Source organism: Lutra lutra, chromosome X (assembly GCF_902655055.1).
Source record: "Lutra lutra chromosome X, mLutLut1.2, whole genome shotgun sequence".
NCBI classification, from domain to species: Eukaryota; Metazoa; Chordata; class Mammalia; order Carnivora; family Mustelidae; genus Lutra; species Lutra lutra.
Window position 1 is genome coordinate 97,693,612 of NC_062296.1, and position 22,033 is coordinate 97,715,644.

Below are 22,033 nucleotides of genomic sequence, written 5' to 3' on the forward strand. Positions count from 1 at the left end.
TTATGCTTTTCCAGCTTCTGCAAAGCTCGGGAAGACCAGTTAATGAGTTTTAAAAGTAGGAGGTGTTTCTAAATTTGGGTTTTATTTTCTCTTTTGTTCATTTGCTTCAATTTTGAATGATTTGCCTGTAATATTTTGTGAATGATTTTTATCCAGTCATCCTTAAATGGAAGGCATGATCCATCTTCCATCTTGATGGAAGACGGTATATGTTTTCTAGTGCATGACACTTAGTTGATAAGCCAGAGGACTGCAGCCTTTTTGTAACAGGGATACTGTTAAATGTACTTAAGGAGACACAGATCTGCCGTCTGATGGGGTCTGTCATGTACTTGGGGGATAGTTTTCTATTCACGGTTGGGAATTGTACCCCCAGAGGCCCCATATGGGTTTTTAGCAGATTCTGGAGACAGGAATAACTTTCTCAAGGTGGGGCATATCCTTGGGAATATACGTGTAAATGGCATTTTTTTGTGTGCCTGGTGTCATCCTTGATGGACTTCGGCCAGTGGTGGGGATGCTGTTTGATGACCTTCTCGATGAACCTTGGGAAATCAAGAAATCATGTCATGATCACATGACTTTGTGTTTATTCCACAACCTTGGATTTTGGTCTCTTGCTGGAGCAGCTAGACGTCTTAACATTGGACTCTGTTTCCCCGATTTTGCACAAAGGACGGGACAGAGATCTGGCGTTTTCAGTGCTGAGTAAACACGTGTGACCATCCGTGAGGGAAGGTTATTTCTTCGTGAAGCAAAAATGGTCTCCCATTGATGACGCCCAAGTGCGGCTTAATGCCCGCTTTCCAGAGCCAGTTAACAGCTGTATGACTAACCCACTCACCTTTGAAAAGTGAAGTCTCCCATCTCTTCAGCTTATGGAGGGGACTGTTAGGCTGCCTGGCAGGGAAAGACCTCCCATTTTGGTTTTTATTTGACTTCAGCATTTGACTTGAGAGGTTTTCTCTCTAGCTGGAAAAGTTCTGCGGTGAACACATTGAGACAGGACCTGGTTTTGCTTGTGGAATCACTCTTCTCTCTTTGCGTAGATGAACAGGGGATAATTCTGTGCATGATACCATCGTATCCTATTTGAGACTCACTGTTAAAATACTGCTTAACTTTTTTTTTTTTTTTAAAGACTTATATACTTAGAGATAGCATGAGCAGGAGGAGTATAGGGAGGAGAATCAAACAGACTCCATGTTGAGCAGAGCCAAACATGGGGCTCAATCTCATGACCCTGAGAGCAGGACCTGAGCTGAAACCAAGAGTCAGATGCTTAACCGACCAAGCCACCCAGGCATCCCATGGCTTTCTGATTTTATTAATAAGCATTCATAGAATTCATGCTTGTGGATCTTTGCAAGAAGAATTGCAAAGGAGGGACGCCTGGATGGCTCAGTTGGTTAAGCAGCTGCCTTCAACTCAGGTCATGATCCCAGCGTCCTGGGATCGAGTCCCGCATCGGGCTCCTTGCTCGTAGGGGAACCTGCTTCTCCCTCTGCCTCTGCCTGCCATTCCGTCTGCCTGTGCTCGCTCTCTCTCCCTCGCTCTCTCTGACAAATAAATAAATAAAATCTTTAAAAAAAAAAAAAAGAAGAATTGCAAAGGAACGTTTGTTCTTGTGTATTATGGAGTTATTTTTGAGTTGTTAGTACGATTATTATAAAACTTACCCAGTTATTCTGAAAACTAACAAAATCCTTTTTTAATTTGTGTCTCAACTAGGATGATTTAAACCTGCTGGGAACAAAGAGCTGCACATCTGCTGTGAAGAAGGGTCGCATCCACGGGATAAGGACATTTCCGTATTCTAGAAGTCCGGATGTACATAAAGAGACTGCATATCCGTACAAAGTCATGGACCTGGCATTATTTAAGCAACTGGAAATTAAGCATCATTAAGCAACTGGAAATCTACTGCACAGTAGGACCTTTCAGAAAATTGTTTGGTTGTAGATTTTTATCTTATCTCTTTGTGTGATGAACCTACTGTTATGTCTTGGTTTTCCTCGTAGACTTAACTTTATGAGTTTGAACTGAACGTGTTTGGTTATAACCACAGATGGTGCGTGCACGCGTGTGTGTGTGTGTGTGTGTGTGTGTGTGTGTGTGTGTGTGTGAAAAGACTGTGGGACTGGTGCACAGGAATTGCACCATTATGTTCATCTTTATACTTCGCAGAGCCTGCGATTTTGTAGCTTGTGAGGAAACCTGTTCTGGTGGTCCATGTCCCGCATCTTTCGTGCTTCCTGTCTGGTGACCTTAGGTCTTGAAACCAGAAGGGAAGACAAGGATGTGTCCGTTTGAGTTTGAGTCTGAGAATACCAGTGGCCATTAATGTTGTTCAAGGCATGGAATGCTGTCCAGAAATTTTCTGCATCACATCCGGAAATTCCATAGTCCATTGTGGTGGTGATGGGAGGAGTGGCAGGTGTCTACCTAATAATATCCCATTTGAGCTCTGTGTCCAGCCAAATGCAGAGCTAACAAGTGACTTTCCACGTTGGCTCAGTTGCACGGGTGACTTTCATGCAAGCGTGTTTTTATTTTAACTTCCACTGTGGGAAGAGTAAGATGCAAATGAGCTATAGGGTGTCAGTGTTCGATGTAGTAGAAATTAATCCCTCTTGGTTCTTCTGTTTGGGTGTGTCCAGCACACTCTTGTCTCGTAGGCAGGGCGGGCTTATACAGACTTATTAGTGGGTGAGATTTTGTCTTTTCCTCTCTGGACCTGATTGTGAAGATACCATGAAGAGAGCACCCTGCCCATGCTTTCCCCTTGGGATTGACTTAATGCAGGGTGTGTGCAGAGTAGGCTCTAGTGGGAATGTTGCTAGATGTGGGTCTTTCCAGAAAACGAGGCATGTAAAGAGGTCCTGGGGGTCTGTGCTGTCTGTGATGCATTCCCTTGTCTCTCTGCTGGCCGTGACTCAGCTGGACAAACAGAGTTGCTCATATCTGTGTTGTGTCAGGTCTTAGGGCTCAGCCATGACCTTCTGCAGGGATGTCTGTGCACTTAACTAGTAGGTGCCAGAGCCTTTGTGACCACAGAGGGAAACCCACATAGAGCTCCAAGACCCTGTCTCTACCCTTCTTTTCTTCCCATGGTTGGCCCAGAAAAGTCCACCTCCTTGGGCACTGGGTGTGGGAGCGGCACTTGCCCTGGGAGATGTGTTGCTGAAATGGGTGCGGGGAGGAGTCAAACCTGGGCACCCTCTCAAGACTTCTCCAGCTCATGTGTTCTCAAGTCACCTTGTGGATTCTTGGCTGTCGTAGACATTATTATTCTCCAGTGCGGTGCCTGGAAAGACCTTTTCTGTCCATGTAACCTTTTGTACCTCTCCTCTGTGACCACATATGTGGACGTGGAGAGCCGCCATGTGGGAAAGTCATACATTTCTTTGAGCAGCAAAATGTCAAAGGCCACGTAGTCGCCTACCCTATTTGGCCAGATCCCACTCACAAGTCAGAAGGCTGGGGTTCTGTGTGCTGCAAGGTGGATTGGAGAACATGCGCACCCACCCAAGATTTAAAAGACCCTGAACTCAAAGCCATGCCGCGTTTCCCCCTTTCTCATACATCACCTGCTCTTCAAATACAAATCCAGTGAGTAAGGTCAGGGCGACTGCAACATTTAGTAAAATAAACCGTAGGTAACGAGTAACTCAAAGGAAAATTATTTTTAAAGGGCAAGCTATATGGATATTCCAACAGAACAGTGTTTTTAGTCTGGACTGAGCAATCCCTGTGCTGGTTTGCATTAAGTAGGGGGCCAGAATGGGCATCACTTTCAGCACAAAGTGTCTCGTCATGGACTGTTACAAGTCTGACGTTGACAGTTAACTGCCTCATCATTGACTGTTACAAGCCTATATCGGCAAAGGGATGGTACACTGATATACAAACCCACGTGAGGAAAGCAAAGATCTCACGTCCCCTGACTTATAAAAATAAATTATTATTATTTTGGAGCCCTGTGCTTAAAAAAATAAAAATAAATGAAACACCTTTCTTGAACGTGATAAAGCATTGTATTAGACACTTTGGCCCATATGCATATTTTCGGGTTTAGTTCTCACTGTCCCGGATTTAATATAGGATATGAAAATAGCTTCAAGAAAGCATGAAATGAGATGCCTTAATATTGGACAGATATGCACACACATACACACACACATGCACACACGCCAACATTAATGCACGGATCACATGGTTCTTAAAAAAAATTGTCATCGGCCGTGAGCCATGCAAAACAAATTAAAAACTAAACGGAATTCCAGGAATACCAGATGGTGTTAAACTCAGTCTTGCCATTGCAATATTGAAGGTGGCACACGCCATGTGTTAACGGCCCGTGGCTGGACTGTTAAATTAAGCAGGGTGACGTAATGCAAAGACTGATTTAATCCAAATGAGTCCCAAACACATGGAACACTCATGATATATCATTGGAAAGTAGTCTACTCAGCGGGGGCACTCTGAAAATTTCAGGTATCTGATCGGATATCTGTGTGCAAAAGTCACCAGAAGAAATGTCATGGAACTACTCGCAAAAATTCGCATCAGAAAAAAAAAAAAAAAGATAGACTCCTTTTCGTTCTATGCAATTTTATGATTTGGCAATATTTTCTTAAATACAGATACCATTAAAAAGAAATTCCTCAGGAAACACGTGTTTTGCAAAGAAATGTGTTGGGGTGGTTGCTGTTTTTCTAAGGGGATTGTCACCAGCCTGCTTGAACACACAACTGTAAAGCTCAGAAGGAAATTGAGTCACAGCTGGCCATACAGCATATCCTACATCGGGGCCAGCCAACTTGAATTTCTTGCAGAACACATGTGACAACCTTGCTTGGCGTAAATGTATCTGCTGTGGCGATGGGCGCTTTGTGATTTCTGCTGTTGACGTGATGATGGGTCAAAAGAAAGCCCAGCAAGAAGACCTGTGTGCCCAGCTCATGTCCTTCTGATGGCTTCACACTCCTCGTCCCATGCCTGCCCACCCACCTGTCCATCTGGTACAGGGCACTGTTTCATTCTGTGCTCTCTGCCTAAGAACTCCCTTGGTACCAACGACAGAAACACCAGTACCACTAGACAGTCCTGTGACATGCGATGCGTTTGCCATTTCTTTGTATGACTTCAGCTGCCTCTAGATTTTGGACCACTTTAACTGTGAAAATATGGCTCTGTGCCATCAATTAAAAAGACCCCACTGCCCCCCACCCTCGAGGCACTGAGAGCTGCCCACCCCCGGGGAGGGCTTCAGGCTGCATCAAATCCCATGACCACATCAAAATTCTCGTTCTAGCCACTTGGTTATTGTAGTGTAGGAAAAAATACTTGGTTGGATTTTTCCCCCTAACCAATAGATTTTATACCCCAAAATGAATACATTCACAGAAGCCCTGAAGGGCTCCCGTGGTGGAGACTGAGAAGATGATGCCTAAGTTGTTCTCTTTCTGGAGGCCCATCCACTGAGACTGTGGGTTTTATCTGCATTGGGCAAGTCCTGTGTACCTGTACTGTGTGTCCCTATGTCTTATGGAGGTGAGAAGGCCTTCTCTTCACTTCACCTTCAGTGGACGATGTCCACTTACCAAAAACAAGAAGATAAGCACATGAACTGTTGTGTTAATAATGTATTTGGGTAGTTTGGGGTGTGTGTGTGCACGTGTGTGTATGTTTTGGTGGCGATGGATGTGGGAGACGTGTTTTCTCCAAGCATCACATTTCCCTATCAAGTTGACTTTGCAGACCCCGTGGGCTTAACGGTCCTTCGTAGTAACAGGGAAACACTCTGTCATGCTTTCCTATAAATTATTGTGTTGTAATGCATTCTGTTGTGCTTTCCTTGGCTTTTCCCTGGCAGACACCTGTCTTAATTTAAAAGTCATTGTGTGTTTGTTAGCAGATGGGATTTCAAGCCTTTTGACACTCAGGGCATCTTGTCCTCTGAGATGGGTCTTCAGCTCTGCAGAACGGTCAAAGCTTCCTTCTTCCTTGTGCCGTGCTATGGGCAGCCTGTCTGGGGTGCCCCAGGTTGGCTGTAGGATGCCGCAGACACAAGACGGAGTGCCTTTGCAGGTGCGGTGAGCCCCTGGCGAGCCAGCACTGGGATCCCTGTGGGGTCGTCCCAGCTTCTCATGTGGAAAAAAAAAAAAAAAAGTCTGTTGCTAATTCTTTCAATTATTGCACAATGAAAATCACTGTGATTTGTATATATACCCTAGGAAATTTTTACTGCTGCCTAATTTATGTAATAATACTATTCATTCCAGGTTTGTTTAATAAAACTTTGTTATCTTTTAAGATGCCTGGTTGTGGTCTGCTTCTTTGGTTATGGGACAAGATTGTCTGCGTTCAGCGAGTTCAAGGAGTCAGCATTGTCTCTTAATTTAATTTTTAATATTTTTATTGAGGTATCATTGTCTTATGGTATGAGTTTCGGGTGAACCACATAATGATTTTATCTCTATAGATTACAGAATGGTCACCACCACCAGTGTAGTTAATATTCGTCACCACACATGGTTGTGAACTTATTTTTCTTGTGACGAGAACTTTTAAATTCTTTCTTCTGAGCAAGTTTCAAGTATATGATACGGTATCATTGTATCTCTTTCTGCAATGGGGAGGATGGTAGATATTTCAACGTTGCTGGATACACTGTGTCTATCAGGAGCACAAAAGCTTCCCTAGACAGTATGTAAACAAATAGGCTGTGTTCCAATAAAGTTTTATTAAAACCAAAGCATGGTTCAGGGGCTGGATTTGTTGCCCAAGCCACACTTTACCAGGTTCTAATCCAGTACCTGAGGGTGACTTTGTGCATCACCTTTGCAGCTTGTTAAAAATGTGCCGTCTTCATCGTTATAAATAAATAAATAATTTGATTGCACATTGTCTTTACTCACATAGCTCGACCCACAGCTTTCCAAGTTACCTTCTGCTTGCTAAAACCATGCTGCCTCATCACTCAGGTCAATCCCTATCATCGGTAACACTGATAGCACCTGCTAGAGCCGGGTAGCAGAACGTCCCAGCAGACTGAGGGTCCCACCAGAGCCTGTTAACCTGGCGACTAAGCTTGTCCAGTTCTCCTCCTGGAAATCCCTTGCAGGAAGGAATCTTTCCGGGGACAAGCAGGGCAACTTAGGATCTGGTTCCAAACCTTCTGGGCTGGGGCTGTTCCAGAATTCCTGTAGAGTAGGTGCTCACATAGTGACATTCTGGTTTGGGATAGGGAGTGATGTGTGTGTGTGTGTGCACGTGCATATACATTTTGGAGGAAAGCCAGAAGGTTCTTGAAGGATGGATAGAGATGATCCAGGGAACATGTTCTTGATGTTTTTGGATACCCTCATAGGGTTTTTTTCTTTTTCCTTATTTATTTATTTTTTTTTTCTTTTCTAAACCACACATTATTTTCATGCAGGTCTCGCTTCCCTGAAAGCCATGGTCATTTTGCATTTTTGTTAAAAGGATCGGATAACCTTGTCCCCAAAACCTTAAGGAAAAGATTTGTATGGATGTAACATTTTTTTTTAAACCACTCCTTCATTGTTTCCATATCATAGCTGTTGGAAATAGTGGTATTGTGAACATGGGAGTGTGGGGATCTTTTTGAAAGACAAATTGAAACCGCAGTGAGATGTCATGTATCCCTTTTAGACTGGCTGTCACTGAAGACGAGAGATAAGCATTGGCGAGGATGTCTGAGAGACTGGAACCCTCGTGCGCTGTTGGTGGCCATGCACGCTGTTGCAGCCCCTATGAAACACGGTGTGGCGGTTCCTCAAGGTACTAAAGATGGAGCTTTCATGGGATCCAGCAATTCCATTATTATCTAATATTTAAAAACACTGCCAAGCATAGGGTGTCTGTCCACTTTAAAGGGAGCGGAATGGAGCCCCAGAAATTTGAGATCTCACAGTTCATCCATCACAGAGCTCAGATTTAAGCACCATGTGGTTCCGGCTCATTCCAGTGAACCACGTGATGTTTTACACTAAAACTAACAAGATGCTCATTAAACCAAGAACCAGATTCTCTGTGTTCTTCTGATGAGAACATCGGACACCGGATAAAAGTCAAAACGCTGAAGACCTACGGTGACTGTATTCATGGGAAAATTTGGGATTTGATGCTTTGCTTTGGGCAGAAAACTATGATTTACTTAAACTCTGCTTAGTCAACCAATCTGAGGTCTATTTTAACAGGCAAGTTGCCTTCCAAAAGTTCATGCAAGAAACCGTCTTATGAGCTGTGAAGTTACAAGCGGAGATAAACTTTTTTTGTTGTGGTGGTAAAGAACACGTAATATGAAATCTACGTTCAACAAAATATTCAGTGCACTCTACGGTATAGCTAACTGTAGGCAAGGTGTGGGACAACACATCTCCGAAACACAGTCACCTTGCAGAACCCAGATGTCGTGCTCGTGGAACAACAGCAACCCGTTTCTCTGTCTCTCCCCTAGCCAACAGTTGGCCAACGTGGGGAGCTGCCCGTCTGGGTCTTGACTTCCACCCGAAACAGATCTTAGTTCTCAAGGACATCATGGAGAAAAGACTCAGGCTTTAGTGTCTCGTTACAAGCATCTGGCTTCGAGCCCGGTGCAAAACCAGCTCTTACGGTGCCCTTGGGAGCAATGTCTCGGAAAGCCACAGGCCGAAAAATGAATCTTCGTAATGAGTCAGAATTTGTGTGCAGGCTGCTTAAAACCAGTGCCTTGGAAAAAGGGCAGGGGGAGCCCCACAAAAGGCAAAGATTAAAAAGTGAGGTCAGTCCAGTAAGTGGAAACTGCAGAAAGGTCATCTGCCCAGCAGAGATGTGAGTTGTTTGGTCATTCTGCTCCATGCTGAGTTTTGAGGAAGAGTAATGACCCAGATGTCTGAAAGGCCAGGATGGGCAAATTTGGCATGATGACAGATCCATTAGAGTTCCCCAAAATACCCATTTCACTGTCAACAGATGGTTAGACATGTTTTCTTTCTCGTGGTTCCTTTGTCTCTCCTACCTAACTCTACAAGCATCCCTTTTCTTAAGGGGTACAGGCCCTGAGAGTCAAATTTGAGAAATCTGTGCCGCTTTCGGATATAATTTTTTTTTCACGTTTATTTGATGGACACCAGGTTGACTCAGTTGGTTAAGTGTCTGCCTTCAGGTCGGGTCATAATCTCAGTGTCCTGGGATGGAGGCCTGCATCATGCTCTCTGAGCAGTGGGGAGTCTGCTTTTCCCTCTGTCTCTGTGATCTCTCTCACTTTCACTCTGTCCAATAAATAAATGGAAATCTTCAAAAAAAGTTTAAAAAGTTGAGCCTAGTGGACGACAGAGTGTTACACTACATTCAAGTGTACCGTATAGTGATTCTGTATAGTTTTCTATACGTTAATGCTGTCTTCACCACGGTGTGCCCGCCGTCTTTCCCCATACAACGCTGTTACAATACCTTTGACTGAATTCCCTATGCTTTGCCTTTCATTCCCGTGACAAACTCCATAACTGGGCGCCTGTGTCTCCCACACCCTTTTCCCATTTTATCCACCTCCCTACCTTGCTCTTTGGTAACCACCACGGTGTTCTCTGCATCTGTGGGTCTCTTTCTGCTTTTTGTTTGTGTCTCTGTTCACTTGTTTAAGATTCCACATATGGGTGAAATGGTATTTGTCCTTCTCTGAGTCATTTCAGTTAACATAAGTGAAATGGATTTCTAGGTCCATTCGTGTTCTCTGAAAGGGCAATGTCTCATCCCTTTTTAGGGTTGAGTAATATTCCCGTGTATTTAGACATCGCATTTTCTTCATCCGTTTATCTCTGAATGGACACTTGGTTTGCTTCTTAGCTTACATCTTGGCTGTGGTAAACATAGGCATGCACAGATCTTTTTGAATTAGTGCTTTTCTTTTCTTTGGGTAAATCTCCAGTAGTGGGATTACTGGATTATATGGTAACTTTATTTTTAACTTTTTGAGGAACCTCCATTCTGGAATGGGTGCCCCAGTCTGCATTCCCACCAACAGTGCACGAGGGTTCTTTTTCTTTCACATCCTTGCCAACACTTGCTGTTTCTTTTCTTAAAAAAATTTTAGGCACACCTGGGTGGCTCAGTGAGTTAAGCCTCTGCCTTCGGCTCAGGTCATGATCCCAGGGTTCTGGGATCGAGCCCCGCATCGGGCTCTCTGCTTGGCGGGGAGCCTGCTTCCTCCTCTCTCTCTGCCAGCCTCTCTGCCTACTTGTGATCTGTGTCTGTCAAATAAATAAATAAAATCTTTTAAAAAAAACTATAAAAAATAAATTTTAGCCACAGAGTATAATCTTAAACATCACTGGGGCTTAACACCAGATCCTGCAAGCTGTGATTTCCAAACCCTCCCTGTGACATGTTGGGCAGAACTATCCAGAACCCCTCCCCTACAGATATACCTGAGACAAAAGGTGAGAAGACACTTCTAATGTATGATAGGAATAACGTACAAATAGTGTTCTCAGATACGGCTTTATTAATGTCTAATTGCAACACCATTTCATTTCAAGTTATTATTTTTAGTACTAGTGGGGACTCACCAGATTGAATGTGTGACCCACTCCTGCATCTTGCTTCGTGTTAGAAAAGCAGTTTTCTGTGCAAACCCTCATTGCCTGCCCTGAATCTCGTTACTTTTCTGTGTTAAATTGGAGCTCAGTATTGCTGGTTTCTTTTTAATTTTTTATTTATTCATTTGACAGACAGAGATCACAAGTAGGCAGAAAGGCAGGCAGAGAGAGAGGAGGAAGCAGGCTCCCCGTTGAGCAGAGAGCCCGATGCGGGACTCGATCCCAGCACCCTGGGATCATGACCTGAGCCGAAGGCAGAGGTTTTAATGCACCGAACCACCCAGGCGCCCCTAGTATTACTGATTTAAGGAAGAATTGAAAGCTAGCTGGGGTCAAAAAGAAACCTGTTGCCGTCTTTCCCATGACATCTGTGAGTCAAAAACTGGAATCCTTTTTTTTTGTTTCTTCATTCCCATTTTCCCACAGGCACACACCAGCACTCTGAGTACATGAGCATTTTACAGGGCAGTAGTAATGGGCCGTCACTATGTCATATTTTCTCTTCCATAGTTCCTACTCCAATCTCTGTAAATTTGTACTTTTTTTTTTTTTTCCTAACAACTTTGGGACAAAATTGCTGTGGTCGTCAGATATTACATTACGTTTTACAGTCTGGATGGATTTCCCTTCCTAACGGTGGTGGAATATCTTTGTAGCTGGTGATGGGGCCGCCAGCCCCTCAGTACTAACCATCCCTGATCCTCCTTGAGGACCCCATAGGCACTGGACTTCTCGAGACACTGCTGTGTTCTCTTTTCCAAGGACAAAAAGGTGCTTGCGGGTTTCTTTGTTTTTGTCTTATTATTTCAAGATAGGTTTGGCTTCTGCAGCCAAAGAATCCAACCTGTCCTTATCAGGATGGAGGACCCCGAAATACTATCCATCTCCTTGTGTCTGAACCCCATATGTGTATTTTCCTTCTTTTGGCGATTCCTCTCTTCTGTGCCTTGGTCTTCACTGAAAGTCGGCTTCTGACCTTGAGAAACTATTCTTTGAGGGGCGTCTGGGTGGCTCAGTGAGTTGGGCATCCGACTCCTGATTTCGGATCGGGTCATGATGTCACCGCGTTGGGCACTGTGCTCAGCGGGGAGTCTGCTTGGGAAGCTCTGTCTCCCTCTGCCTCTCCCCTTTCTCTAAAAGAAATACATACATAAATAATAATAATAAATAAAAATAAGTAATAAAGAAATCTTCAAGAATTCTTCAAAAAATTTTTAAAAAACATTGTTTAATGATCAGTAAACCTCCTGGTAAGGTTCCAATACAATAGTAGATTTAGTTTCTAGCCAGGCAAGATACATGTGGATAACCCACTTTTAAAAATCAATCTTTCTTCTTTCTTTTCCTTCCTTCCTTCCTTCCTTCCTTCCTTCCTTTCTCTCGGCATGTGGTTCACTCCTCTAACTGGTAATATTGAATAGTTAAAGTTAATTATTGAAAAACCATTTTAAGTATTATAATATATAGATAGCATCATATTTAATTTTAAGTATTTATATATCTAATATATATCTAATATATAATATAATGTTTTATATATTTTATATTATAATTAATATTATACACATTATACATATACATATTATAATATTGTACATATTATACATATTAAGGAGTAATAGGATAATTTTAATGGTGCACCTGCATCTTAAACATAGCATGGACACAAGACCTACTTAACCACGTAGAGATTCACACTACTATCAGTATCTTTGTTGAGCACTTTTCCATGTGTCTGTGAGCCATTTGCATGTCTTCTTTGGAAAAATATCTCTTCAGGTCTTATGCCCATTTCTTGACTGCATTTCTTGGAAAATGTTGGCCTTAAAGAATATTTTGACGTTGGGGAGCATTTGAGGGTCGCTCACAATGCAAAGCGAAGAGAGAAACAAGCTTTGTTTCAACGTGGATGAGAAGATTGATCTTGGTGCCAGGGTGAGAGCCTGAATCATCACACGTTGAAAGCTAGGACAGGTCGTGCCAACACACCAAACCGAGAGTGTGAGCTTGGCTTGTGCAGCCTTCCAGTTGCATGGAACGAGAGACACCATGTAGAGAAAATGGCAAACCAGTTCATACAACGAGAGCCCCCAGTGCACAGATAGACAGAACGTGCCCCTGGGCACAGAACTCAGAAGGAGAGAAAAGAGGTGTTGAAGACGTCCATGTGGCATCTCCATTTTGCAGTGGGCATGCAAATGGCATTTTCTGATGGATTCTACTCCCCCCACCCCCGATCCTGTCTTGAACTTTTCTTCTAAATGTCACCAGCGTTAGATTTTTTTTTTAAGATTTTATTTATTTGACACAGAGAGAGAGAGTGAGCGAGCTCACAAGTAGGCAGAGAGGCAGGCAGAGAAGAGAGGGGGAAGCAGGCTCTCCGATGAGTAGAGAGCCCGATGCGGGGCTCGATCCCAGGACCCTGAGGTCTTGACCTGAGCTGAAGGCAGAGGCTTAATCCACTGAGACACCCAGGTGCCCCCCAGCATTAGATCTTTCGCAAAGCCGAAAGTACATACACCAGCAATGTGGGGAGTCGTGAGCTGGAGTCAGGCTGGGTCATTGGAAGAACCCTGGACTATTAGAGACCTGGGTTTGAGTCCGGGTTCTCCATCGATATGGAGCCAAGATGGTGGGCAAGTTAGCTGCTCTGCACTCCCATGTTCTCATTCGTGAAGACAGCTATTGCTGTCTGTGTCTTTCTGATCCCAATGCTGGAGTGGCTTCCCCTGCCCTCCAAGCAAAAGACAATACCCTCGCAATATGCAGAAAGCCGTCCTGAGTCTGCCCTCCAGCATATCAGACTCCCTCTGGTCACTCCAGTTCCGGATGCCCTGACCTCTGCTCATTGAGAACATCCCACGGCAACTCCTGCCACAGGACCTTTGCTCTGCCTCTTCTTTCTCTTTTCCCTCAGTCCATCTTTTCCCTGTTTTGGTAGCAGACTCCATGTTTTCCACATTCCAGCTTCCCACTGTTACAGAGTCTGAGTCTGTGTTTGCTTCTGTGAGTCTGTCTGCCATCCCGATGGTTAGCGTCTCTTTTCTTGAAATATGTACTCTCAAGTGGAGTCCCATTGTGGAGCCAGCATTATAAAGAAATCATTATAAATCACTCTTCACCATTCCTTCCACTTCTGAACTTGGCCACGGATCCCCTCGCGAGGGTCTTGCTTGTTATTTTAGGTTATGAATACCAAATAAAACTTTTATTAATTTCATTTTTTATTGGCAGCCACTTTATGTCAGAGTCGAGTCTGTGTGCAGCAATGGGAGGTCCCTTTGCCAGTGTGGACCCAGCGTATTTCTATAGCATTTGAAAGTAAATTATCAGAGGTGGGGCCTGGGTGGCGTAGTCAGTTAAGCCTCTGATTTGGGCTCAGGTCTTGATCCCCAGGTCCTGGGATCGAGTCCTGCATTGGGCTCCCTGCTCAGTGAGGAGCCTGCTTCTCCCTTTCCCTCTGTGCTCTCTTGCTCTATCTGAAATAAATAAATAAAATCTTAAAAAAAAAAAAGAAAGAAAGAAAGAAAGAAAGAAAGTAAATGAGCAGATCTTCTGAAAAACATTATTGTCCTTCTTGGCAGTTGTTGTAAAGAACAGGGCGGTTGCAGTGGGCTGAATTTCTGCATTGCAAATGTTCCCATTTTCAGGTCTACCCATCTGCTTTGCGTCTAAGTAGAAGCTGGAAGCAGAAACCATGTGTCTCCTCAATTGATGTTTACGCTATGGGTCTACTAGCTTACTTTCAGGATGTCTTGGTAGCTCGGAATTTTTCCTAGAGGCATTCCAGATTTCCGCTGCACATCCATCTTTGCGCCTGTCACGCCCATCACCAGCACCAGCATATCCCGTTCACACCGAGAAACCCCGTTTATAGCTTGCAAACACCACACTGCCATCTGCTTTCCGTGAAACTCGGATGCAGATGGGTTTAGGTCTCCCACAGTGGTATGCTGGTCAACTAGTTCCTCTCCTGGGAAAATAATGCCCAGACTTGTAGCTTTTTCCCATTTCCATGGTGTAAAGACTGAGTCCCGCCATGATGGATTGCAGGGTACCAACTGTTTGGACTCACACGATTGTACAAATGGCACGGTCCCATATTCAGTGTTCAACAAGTCAACACTGGAAGTAAAAGTAGAGGAAGGAGCACAGGTCCTGGATGGGATTAGTGTCCCGTTGGAGGGACAGGGAAGCATGGACAAGGGCTCTGCTCTTCCTCACTTTCTCCTAGTGCATCTGATAGCTCATAGGGCTTCATTGAGGGACTGTGTGCTTTCCCCATGGCATAGACAGTCCATTCTGCAAGGAGAAGATGGAGGAATGCGAGTCCAGCATGCACCCTGTCTCCCCACTTCTGGAGCACCCTCACGTGGCTCCCCCACCTTCCTCCATCTCCCTGCCTCCAGCATTTTACCTTTAAACCTTCATACATGAATACAAAATAGAGAAATGCCCACCCCTTCTCCTCCAAACGCTCTCCTTATAGACACCCGTCCAATTCTAGCCAAAACGGGCTGATGAACCTCCAGAAAATATTCCTTTTGAATCCCCTTCATGGACTTTTTTCTTAAAGTTTTCCCCACAGTGTTGATAGCATAGTACACCATAAAAAGAATTTAAGAATTTTTTTTTGCCAGTTTTGTAGGCAAAAACTATTTCAGCTTAATTCATGGCTTTTTATAAAAAAACTGTGGCATTTTTAATTGAACCAACTTCACCGTCACTTATCTGTTACTTTCTGCATGTTTTTAAATTAATTTCTTAAATTTTAGTTCAGTTACTTAACATATAAAATATTGGTTTCAGAAGTACAGCTGTGGGATTCATCAGTCTTACATGACACCCAGTACCCATTACATCCCATGCCCTCCTTCATGTCCATGCCCTGTAACCCTATCGCCCCACCCATCTCCCCTCCAGCAGCCCTCAGGTCTGTTTCCTATGATTCAGAGTTCCTTTCTGCATTTTGCTCTCAAGTGTGTGAAATGTTTATTTATGGAATCTGCCCCCCCTATGGGTTATTTCTTCTTCCTGGTTTGTATTTGCAAGGGAGGCTCGATAGAGAAGATCATGTCCACACGCCTGAGTTTTCTTGCCGTGGGCATCCATCCCTCATGGAAGCAAAACAAGAGGGCAGCAGAAGTTCCTCTGTGATGGGATTCTCAGACCTTTGGTTTCTTTTACTCTTTTCGATGAAACGTACTAAGAAAGTTACCGAGACAAGAATACAGCAGTGTTGGAAATAACCATTGAATTAGGGCTGGATTTGAAAATGAACCACAGTGTATCCAACAGACAGAGGAAGCGATAGTCATAATAAAAGGGAGAGAGAGAGGGAAGGAAAGAAAGGAAGAAAGAAACAGAAAGGAAAAGAAAAAAGAAAACAAAACAAAACAAAAAAAAGAAACAGAAAGGAAAGACCTCATTTGGGGTCAGGGGAAGAGGTCTACAACATATCGACATGTAAAAAAGTGACTCCCCTTTTGTTTAAAAAAAATTTTTTGTAAGAAAATTAGTAAATTTGGGGGTTTTTAGAATGTTGCATTTTGTGTTTTTTTTAAACATTTTTGTAAGAAAATTAGTAAATTGGGGGTTTTTTAGAATGTTGCATTTTGTTTTTTTAAATTTTGTAATAAAATTAGTAAATTTTGGGTTTTTTAGAATGTCGCATTCTTTTTTAAATTTTGTAATAAAATTAGTAAATTTACGTTTTTTAGAATGTTGCATTTTGTTTTTTTGAAAACATTTTTGTAATAAAATTAGTAAATTTTGGGTTTTTTAGAATGTTGCATTTTTTTTTAAATTTTGTAATAAAATTAGTGAATTTTGGGTTTTTACAATGTTGCATTTTGTCTTTTTAAAAAAATTTTTGTAATAAAATTAGTAAATTTTACGTTTCTTAGGATGTTGCATTTTGTCTTTTTAAAAAATTTTTGCAATAAAATTAGTAAATTTGGGGTTTTTTTAGAATGTTGTCTTTTGTTTTTTTTTTTAAACATTTTTGTCATAAAATTAGTAAATTTTGGGTTTTTTAGACTATTGCGTTTTGTTTTTTTAAAAACATTTTTGTAATAAAAGTGACTCCCCAAATTCCAGGTACAGCGTGCCTGCTTTGGGGGCAAAGAGGGTGCCTGTGTAGAAGCTGTGCGTCCATCTGTGCAAACCAGCACCCATAAGAAGGGTCTGGAACACACGAACCAGGTGGCCCTGGAGGGAAATTGAGGCCGGTCACCAAGGAAACCTTTTAACGGATTCTCAGTTACTGCTCTGTTGTTTGGGCTTTGAGGTTTAATATTCCAACCGTCCACTGGTGTGCACGGCCACCTGAGCAGACCCCTGTGTCTGGGGCATTTCTGGAATGGCCTCTTATACCCTGTCCATTGATTGCCAACATCATGTCAGCTCCGTCTATAAATGTCTATAAACGTTGTAACCGTTCACATGTGCAGGTCACACCTTCCGTGACCAAAGACGTATAATGAATACCCCGCTCCTGCCATGTTGCCCCGTTCCCCTGCGAGGCCGGTGCAGGCGTGTGGGACGCATTACAATCACACACGCCAAAGGAGACTGTCGGGGAACAACCAATTCCACATCTCAGAAACAGGTACAGGAACCCCCTCATGTCAGAATAATTGGAAAATTACAGGTATGCAAACATTCCGTCGACAAAATTCTGCATCCCACGTGGGCATTATGCAACATTATTTTTCTACCAACCAGGTAGTGACCGCTTTGGGGGAGACATGCACTTTTCCACTTTGGCTCATTAAACGGAGAATAGTTACATTGTTTGTTTATGTTCTCGTGCTTTCTGTTTCTAATACGGCTAATCCCATCTGAAGTCTGCCCGTTATTTCATAAACGCCTCAAGCCACATCATTTCAGAGTCTACTTTGGGGCCCCAGGGTGGTGTCTGTGTCATCTCACAGACTCGTATGTTTTGATTTATTCCAGAAAGGTGCCAAGAGTGGAAGGCACCTTTTATTTGCAAAATATATTTCAGGTCGGGGCATCCTGGCTGGCTCATTCGGTAGAACATGGGACTCATGATCTCAGGGTCGTGAGTTCAAGCCCCATGTTGGACGTGGAGCCTTTTAAAATTAAAATAATTTTATTTCCGTTCCACGGCGAGGCTCCATGCATGTACTTAAAAGATGTGTTCTTACTTTTGTAGTATTGGGGCCACGCCACGGAGCCTGGAGGGAAAACTCGACATGCATTCGAGACTTAGAGCATTCTGTTCTATACGTCTTCCACCAAAGGGCAGCAGCCATGATCAAGTGTGTTAAAAAAAAAAAAAAAAAAAAAAAACATATTCGACTCGGGAGTTAATATTTCCTGACATGCACAAATGGATATCTGTGTCCCACTGGGCCAGTGCATCTAGCCTTAGGGAAGTGGGTCCACGTTTTTCATTTTATTTGTGAGTCAAGTCCCGTTGAACTGCTTCCCAGCAAGGAAACCAGTTGCACAACTTTGAATAATACTGAGCTGCACATAGAATAGGCTGAGCTACATTCTGGACAGTCCTGTGACCACCGCGGCTTTGGTTTGTCCTCAATAATGAGGTCCGACACATTTGTCAGGGGCGTTCTTTTCTCTGTGCAGGGATCACAGATGGGTGGGAAATACGACAGACTGGAGATCACAGAGGCCAGAGCCATGAGTTTAGGTAGCACACCCTGTGTGTAATGTCGTCCACACAGAGAAACGCTCGGAAGTGGTCTCAGTGGTTGCTTGTGGAAGTGTTAGACATCGCCAAAGGACCAGTGGGAGGAAGGAGTTCCCCGGCCCCAGCTGCTAGGACAGCATGATGGAAATAAATAATTACAACATCGATGGTAGATCCTATAATTATGTATAATGTCTTAAGCTTAACGGTGGCTTTCCAATGCTTTTGAGGTCCATATGTCTTCCATTAATGGTGATATGCTTAGCAAGTCTCACACACACACACACACACACACACACACACATGCATGCAGTTACGTGAAGACTAGAAAGACACATAAACCTTCTGTCTCCTGTGTTATTAAAGGATCTGTGATTTCTCATCGGTTATGGTTCCAGGAACTGGCCCTTCTCACGCCAAAAGCAATTTTCACCATTTCTGTTGAGAGCCTATTAGAAGTATCTTATTACATTTCCTTGACCCACCACAGAAATACACGGAAAGTAATTTAATTTCTGTCTGGATCCAAAAAGGACAATGGGAACCAACGGATAGATAGATGTTTTATTTTCTCCTGGCTGGTGTCAAGCTGACCTCTGGCCACTTTTGTTCCTTCTGTGTGTCTCCTCTGTGAATGGACAGCAGTGCTGACTGGGGTTACGGAGACAAGGTGGTCTCCAAATCCTTCTCTCACGTCTTCTGCAGGAACCACTTGGGCGTTGTCAGGCATGTTTTCCAGATTGCGTTCCTCTCAAGCTCAGGTCTACCAAACTAGCTAGAATCCAGAATTTCTCCCAGCATCCAGAGCCCCCACAATGTCCAGAGTCCAACAGGGCTCGTTGCCTGTTTACACCCTCCCCAGTAAGTGGCCTCCACTCTGCAAAACCCATGAGCTTTGGACGCTCATGAAAAGGCCAAACTTTCCAGAACTTTATTCAATGAGAAACAGCAGACTCCTGAATAATAGAGGAGACACAACACTTCGGTTCCCTGCTTAAATTTTTTCGTAACAACGTCTGTATGCAACTCTTACAGAATCACCCCTCCATAAATGCCTCCGTGATGGCACTGGGAACCAGGTGAGCCCCTCTCTGTCCCCTCACAGAGAATCAAAGGCCAGTTTCCCAATTTGAATCGGTGGGGATGGGACTGTGTTCGTTGTTAAGCTCCGCTTTGTGAGTTCCATGAGTGTATCTTCTGGTGATGGAACATGGTGGTGTTCTGAGCCTTCTCTTGTCTGGGACCAGCTCAGACAAGCTTGGGCAAAAGTTGCCAGAGCAATACAAGGCAGGGAGAACTTAGGAAATGAGGTTATCAGGAGTGTAGGGCTTGACCTAAGTATAAATACACGGGACAGCCATTTGCTGCCTTAAGAGTTTTTTGTTGTTGTTCCTTTTCTCTTTGTTTGTCAGCTTTATCTTGGAGAATTACAATGGTTGACCGTCATAGTGCACAATGAGATGGTCACACATTTGGCGACTGGCATGGGCTTCCAATGCAGATACCTCTGGAACAAAATGCCCCTGAGGGGAATGGCATACAGTTAAAGCAACGTAATGTCCCCTTGTCCACAAGGAGCATCAGAAGGACAATATTTAAATGTTTCTCCCAACACCAACGTGTTGTTACTCCAGTATCATCCGCTACTTAAAAAAAAAAAAAAGAAAGAAAGAAACAAAAGCTATAGTTTCTGCTCCTAAAGGTAGGTTTACCAGATAAAATATAGGAGGCTCAGTTAAATTTGAATTTTGGATAAGTCATGAATGATTTTTTTTAAGTAAAAGTATGTCCCAACTTAAAGTTGGATTTTGGGTAAATCATGAATAATTTTAAAGTAGAAGTCTGCCCCACATTTGCATGGGACATACTTCTACTTTCAAAGGATATTAGGAGGATATTAGGAGAAGGAAGTTCCCTTCCAAGTTAATTGGGGGAAATCGGAGAGGGAGATGAACCGTGAGAGACTGTGGACTCTGAGAAACAAACTGAGGGTTTTTGGGGTGAAGGGTGGGAGGTTGGGTGAGCCCAGTGGTGGGTATTAAGGAGGCCACGTGTTGCATGGACCACTGGGTGTTGTACATAAACAATGAATTTTGGAATGCTACATCAAAAACTAATGATGTATTTTAATGGTGACTAATATAACATAATAATGAGTTTTTTAAAAGTTACTCATTTGAAAAATGTATTTACTTTACTTGAAAATAATAAATATTTTTTAAGTATAAGTATATCCCAAATTTACATGGAACATACTTATACTGTAAAAATAACTCATGTTCCCCAAACTCTTACTTATACTTAGAAATCATTATTATTCTCACCAAACTCTGATTTGACTGGTTAGTGTATTCATGGTAAGGATAAGTATGTCCCACGTAATATTTGGGATATACTGGTACTCACGGGCATCCCGTATTCTTGGGAGCCAAACCAGCAGCAGCCCTCCACAAAGGGTATTGTTGCAAATTGTCTGGGACAAATGAGCAATCATCCTGTGATCTCCATATGCTTTTACTCAGAAAAAACATCTAAATAAGATCGACTTAAAGAAAACAAATCTTAACAAATCCTATAAAACACCCCAAAGCATGACACTGTAAGTTAATCCACCCGGGATGTCCTAATCCTTTTGCTAACAGTGCAAAAATTTTTGGGGGTTGGCTTTTATCCCAGATTTGGCAGAGGTCTTAACATGGGAGAGAGAAGAAATTCATCGGACTTCTCTGTCTATGAGGGCCGGTCATTCTCAACAAGCCTAGCACACTGCCCACAGGGAACCCTAAATGATGCTGGCTGTACGTGGAGTAACTACAGACAAGGTACTGTGAGCGATTTCATAAATCTTTTATTATATCCCTGTCCATTCGGGTTCTCACCCTCCTCCTGCCATCACCGTGGATTTAAATATTAATTGGTGTTGAGAAAATAAACACAAGAGTCACTTCCTACTGTCTTTAAGGCTTTACAATAATAAGTAAACAGTTCTTCCCTGACCTTCTCATATTTATACAAGTGGGCTTTATTTTTCTGGGCAAAGGAAAGCATTTTCAATTAATAAATTCAACGGCCTGCCATTTGCCGTGACGTTTTGGATTTGGTACAACAGTGACTCAGAAGGCAAAAGGCTCTATTTAATCCAAGCGTGGCCACCAAGAGAAGGGCATACCCGCTTTCACCGAGGTGGTTGTTGCTTGACACAAACGTGTGCATCTACAGAGCATTGAGGGGACCTGAGTTTTTATTGAGATTCTAGAAAAGAGGGCATACAAGCCAGAGTATGTGTCTTATGGTCACCATGGAGACCTCTGGATTGGGTGGCTCCAACCCACAAGCATGGCTTTCGTCAACAGAAGAAGAAGTTTGGACCAGTAACGATGGTACAGATTCCTCTTCAGGTCACCTTAGAGTTACGATCTTCCTGGACCAGAGGACATGGCGCTTTGGAATGTTCACCTGAAATACTTCAATGGCAGGTGGGGCCATGAGCTGTACAACAGAAGTGAAGTTGTCAAAAGGCTCATCGGTGCAGGTCCTGGAAGAAGGGAGGTAGGAAAGAGGGAGGGAAATGACAGGATCCAAGATGTGATCAGGTGGTTCAGGGTGCTAGAGACACGGAGAGCCGTGTGTTGGCGACAGTTGTATACACAAGACAGAAGAGGCAGAATCAGTGAATTCTACAGAGGAGGACGTGTGAGCTATCGATGTAGGAGCGGTCACCCACCCTAGTTCAGTGGACTTTACCTTC

The 22,033-nt window shown here is 43.3% G+C and overlaps 1 protein-coding gene across 1 annotated transcript in view; it reads left to right on the forward strand.

The window, feature by feature from the left end:
* PRKX (protein kinase cAMP-dependent X-linked catalytic subunit) overlaps positions 1–6,318 on the forward strand; it is an 86,925-nt gene extending 80,607 nt beyond the window's left edge. The window contains exon 9 of the mRNA XM_047715226.1: positions 1,732–6,318. The gene's annotated coding sequence lies outside the window, so the exon portion shown is untranslated. The remainder of the gene's footprint in view (positions 1–1,731) is intronic.
* The last annotated feature ends 15,715 nt before the right edge of the window (positions 6,319–22,033 follow it).